Source organism: Chenopodium album, chromosome 1, assembly GCF_948465745.1.
Source record: "Chenopodium album chromosome 1, dcCheAlbu1.1, whole genome shotgun sequence".
NCBI lineage: Eukaryota > Viridiplantae > Streptophyta > Magnoliopsida > Caryophyllales > Amaranthaceae > Chenopodium > Chenopodium album.
Genome location: NC_137834.1, coordinates 40,984,312 through 40,989,826, shown reverse-complemented (window position 1 = coordinate 40,989,826; position 5,515 = coordinate 40,984,312). Strand labels below are relative to the sequence as shown.

Sequence of the window (5,515 nt, the reverse complement as noted above, 5' to 3'; positions counted from 1 at the left end):
CCTCCTTTCATAAATCCGAAATTTGAGTCGACAAATTGTTGATATCATTAAGTTGTTCCATTGAGCATACCATTGTACTACTCTTCTTTATCGACTCCTTTTCTCCATCTTGCCATTCCATGTAAGTTCTAACTACATCCTCAATTATACCTACAACCTCTTCCTCGGTCTTATTTGTGATTGGGCCTCCGGCTCTGGCATCTAGACTTGCTCTCCCTTGAAGACTCCAACCGCCATAAAAAATTTGAATGATTAGGTAAGTGGGGATCCCATGGTGTGGACACTCACGTTGATACTCTTTGTATCTCTCCCATGCTTCATAAAGGCTTTCACTAGACTTTTGCTTGAAACCTTTAATCAAAGCTCTTGTCTCCGCCGTTTTCTTTTGAGGGAAGAAACGGGAAAGGAATTCCTTGGTGACTTCATCCCAAGTTCTCAAAGAATTAGGCTTCACTTCCTTATCTAGCCACTTTTGAGCTCTTCAGATTAGAGAAAAAGGAAATAGCTTAAGCCTTATGAATTCTTGAGCTACCCCACTCACCATAATAGTGTTGCAATATTTCTCGAATTCCTTAAGATGATTTAGGGGGCTCTCATTCACTCCTCCTCTATATTTCCGCCTTTCAATCAAAGTTATCATTGCTGGCTTGATTTCAAAGTCACTATTCGGGATCAATAATGGAGCAATCCCGCTCTCATACTTGTATGCCCCTGGAGTACCCAATTCCTTCAATGTAACCCTTGGGATATCTCTCATGTTAACTTGCACACACAAACTAAAGGAAAATATTAGTAACGTAACACGGCTACAAATGTAGCCAAATGACATAAAATCTTTTTGTATTATCAAATTTTAGTGAAATAGACTCAACCACAATAGCAAACATCTACGCCATTCCCCGGCAACGGCGCCATTTTTTATCTAAGGTGAGACTAGGTCGTTGAAAACTAATCTACCCTCGGTCAAAACAAAATTTGTAATCATTCAACACACCCCTATACCAAGCATAGAGTAAGTCGAGGGTCGAACCACTAGGAACGTGAGGTGAATGCTAATGTCAAAGCTAAGCTATTTCGAAGCAATGAGGTGAGGTGTGTCTATTCTTCCAATCAAACAATCGAAACGAAAATAAAATTTATTAAGCATTAGAGTATGGATCCACATAAACTCGTAATTAATTAAACTAATTGGGATTGTAGATGACTAAGTAAAGTGTTGCGAGGGATATTCGATTAAGAAATCAAGAGAATATGGTAGGCTAATCTCCTAGAGGTCAAACTAGCGCCAACTACGAGAAACTATAGCTAGGAAACTTGCAAACCTACTCAATCGACAAATGTAAGCCACAAATCAATTTTCTGTATCAATGTGAACCTACAATGCAATCTAGTATGAGAAACTAAGGTTGATCATTCCTAAATTAAACACACATAAGCATATAATCAATCAACCAATTTAATCACAACATCAACTCCATCAATTTCCCCTAATTAGCATAAATCCATTACTCATATATGCTTCACCATTTCCCTAGCAAGAAAACTACTCACTACTCATGGAAATCAATATCAAAACTAAACTAAAAAACAAATTCATCATCATCATATTAATAAAAAATAAACTAATTCAAAAAATCAATCAACTTGAACCATTAACAAAGAAATTGAGATCAAAACTAAGATTGCATTAAAGTTAAGAAATCCTTACAAACTTGCTTCAATTCAATGGAGAAAAACACTTGGAATAATCAATCTTCAATCATTAATCAAGAACTTCTCTCTCTACAAACTAGATTTTCTCTCTCTAAAAATCTAACTTAATTCTATTCTAATTTCTGAAAAATTTAACTCTCTCTAAAAATAGAAAGAAAATCTATATATAGTAAAACTAAATAGGAGAAATTAATTATATCGTCCCCAAATAAACCTGTATAGGCGCGGCGAACAATAGAACAGAGAACGGTAAAGGCGCGCCTGCGCCCGAGAAAGGCGCGCCAGCGCCACCAAGCCGCGCGGCCAAGCCATAACCGCGCGCGCCCGCGCCTGGGAACAGGGAAACCATCTTCCCTATTATGCCAATGCTCCTCGTGCGTTCCACTTAATGCTCTTGATAACACGGGACCTTGTAGTTTCTAAACTCCATGTTTGCGGATTCAACACTAGAAATCTTGCCCCCACGGCTTGTATGCACAGCCTAAGGACTTAGGAACTTGCACTTCTCCATGCTTGAGCTTCAAATGGAGAACATTAGACATCCTAATCAATGCCAAACATCGGAAAAGGCCTCGGGAAACTTGGATAACGAACTTAACCTGAAAAATAAAGGAAACAAGCAAATAAAAGAGAAAATAACAAAATAAACCAAGAAATGCATAAACAAAGAAATCCAACTATGAAAATGTTAACTAAAAGAAATAAAGAGTAAAAATAAGAAAATCTAAGTAAAAGAGCTATAGAATAACATGAAATTCACCCAAAAAATGTCACTCATCACTCATTCAACCTATGAATGAACCTCTACTAGAAGTTGTATTTGTTTCAAACTGTGAAGAAGTGAATGGAATTTTTTATAGTTACAATGAAGACGTCTATCTCAAAGATATAGCTTGTTCGTCTCTTGGCGCTAGTGAAGATGTTTGGGGAGACCTTGAGGTCAAGGTTCTCACCAGAAATGGACGGTTGCAACAGCCTAGTCAACCTCCACCGCAATCTCAACCAATAGTTGATCAAACAATTACAAAAAACTAATGTGGTAATGAATGTTTGGAAGCTTTTGGCCACCTCTCATGAGCATTGAAAGGCTGTGATGAATGCTTTGGTGAAAATAGGAGTTGAAAGTGATATGACTCCTCAAGGGCTGGTCAGCTTTCTCACTACTGAATTACAAAGTACTAGTAACCTAATTTCCTTCTCTTACAAGGATCTACCTCCGGAAGGGGACCAACATCACAAGGCCTTACACCTCACTGTGGTGTGTAGGCAGATGAATGTTCCTATGAGCCTTGTTGATAATGGCTCTGCAATCAATGTATGCCCACTCCGCACTGTAAAGAAGTTGGGCATAAAAGATGAAGAATTGATCCCCTCTACCCAAGGGATTCATGCTTACAATAATACTTGCTGTCAAGCCGTGGGTACTAACATGCTAAATATAATTACTAGAGACATTGAACGTGGCACCAAGTTTTAGGTGGTGGAAATTAAGGCTTCTTGCTATTAGGTCGTCCTTGGCTTCATGAGTTAAAGGCGATCCCATTGTCGTTGCACCAAAAGGTGAAAGTTATAGTTAAAGGGGTCCTAATTACCATTGATACCTCCCCCATTCGCATTCAAGTTATTGATACTCCCATAATCCATGTCGAACATGACGAGGGAGATAAAGATCTCTAGGGGTTTTCATTAGACGATCTTCTCATGATTGAAAAAGAGGAGAAGTGTCACCTTGACTTTGATCCTTATTCGAACACCAATGTTAATGCCATTATGAGGAAGCAAGGGAATTTTCCTGGAATTTTCCTAGCCCGAAAGATGGGTTCCCCTACCTCACATTGACATTCTGGTCGATAACATAGCAAACCATGCACTCCTATCATTAATGGACGGCTATGCTGGATATAATCAAGTATTAATGGCCAAGGAAGCCATGGAGAAAACCACATTCATCACACAATGGGGTATATATTGCTATACGGTGATGTCATTCGGGTTGAAAAACGCGGTTGCCACCTACCAAAGAGCAGGCACAACATTATTACATGATATGATGCATAAAGAGGTGGAGGTGTATGTTGACGATATGATCGTCAAATCAAAAGATCGGCCAGGAAATATTATTGCACTTGGAAAATTCTTTGAAAGACTTCGCAAATATAATATGAGGTTAAATCCGGCAAAATAAACATTAGGAGTTACATCTGGAAAGCTACTTGGCTATGTGATCAGTTCTCAAGGAATCGAAATTGATCCCACAAAAGTCCAAGAAATCATGGCCATGCCACCACCCAAGACTTAGAAGGAGATTCGAGGTTTTATCGGAAGATTGCAATATATAAGTAGGTTCATATCCAAACTCACTGCGATATGTGAACCTATATTCAAGAAGCTCAAGAAGAACGTTCCAGTTACATGGGATGATGATTATTAAAAAGATTTCGACAAGATCAAAACATACTTGGCAAACCCACCCGTGCTAGCACCAACAATGCCTGACTTTCCTCTTCGACTCTACCTTACGGTCACAAGAGAAATAATGAGGGCAATGCTAGCACAGGAAATCGAAAATAAGGAAAATGCAATCTACTACTTGAGTAAAAAGCTTCAGGGTTATGAAACCAGGTACACACCACTGGAGAAGTTATGTCTTACACTCGTGTGGGCTGCGAAGAAATTAAGACATTACATGCTCACTCATATAGTGCATGTCGTATCCAAGATGGACCCTCTCAAGTATTTGTTCGAAAAAGAAACACTTAATGGTAGATTATCGAGGTGGATAGTCAACCTTGCTCATTTTGACTTAAAATTCATAATACAAAAGGCTATTAAAGGTTCTACGGTTTCTGATCCTAGCAGATTTCCCACTAGAAGAAGTTGAGAAAGAAGAAGAAGAGTATGATTTCCCTGAAGAATTGTGTCTTCAATAAGTGCAATTACTAGATATATCAAGGATCACTAATATGGAGATAATAAGTTCGTTCTTTTGGGTCGTCATTATCTGTTTCTAGACTATGATCAATGATCTTTGGGCTAGTCAAATAGTCCAAAGCCTACTAGAATGGATCTAATGAGGTCACACAACAAGGGTATTGGGTTAAGCAAGTTAGAGGCCCATTAATGGGCCTCATGAGCATTTAACTAATCATGAAATGGATTGGGCTAGCATAGTTAGATTGGAATTAGGTTTTGGGCTTTTGACATGGGCTCTTATTTAGAGATGAGATCTATAAATAAGATCCATGCCTAGGGTTGTAATTAAGCGGTCATAATTCAGACACAGTGTATTTTGACATCAAGGCAACCAATCACAAAACCCTAATTCCTCTCTCTAACTCACGACTTTCTCTCTCCTCCCCTCGTCCGTACGGGCAGCCACCTTTGGTGGCGCGTGTGGTTGTTCGTGGTGGTTCATGGTGGTTCGTTGCTCGCACTTCTTCGTTGAAGGTCAATTAAAGGGTTCAATTGCAACTAACTAGCATTAGTGGAGGTCTTAATCTGTGCCCGTGGACCAAGTAGAGGAATCACACTTGAGGTTCTTTATCTCCCATTGTTTTTGCTCGATCGCACGTGGAATCATGCTTTAAAGGTACGATTATATGCTCTTTAAGTGTTATGCATTAGATCTTGGGATTAGGTACTGTATGAATATGATTCATGTTTATTTCCCCTGCGTAGTACCTATATAACCCTACAGTGGTATCAGTTAGCCTATTGCATTTACGCATATTGACAATAATTCTTTGATAATCCACAATTTTAATTCAATTAGGAGGGAGATTAATTTAATTATGGGTTCAAT

General features: G+C 38.8%; 1 non-coding gene across 1 annotated transcript; it reads left to right on the top strand.

Moving 5' to 3' along the window:
- Positions 1–266: 266 nt before the first annotated feature.
- On the top strand, positions 267–372 carry LOC145564474 (small nucleolar RNA R71). Its single transcript, XR_014094839.1, has one exon. It is a non-coding gene; the product is annotated as a small nucleolar RNA R71 (small nucleolar RNA).
- The last annotated feature ends 5,143 nt before the right edge of the window (positions 373–5,515 follow it).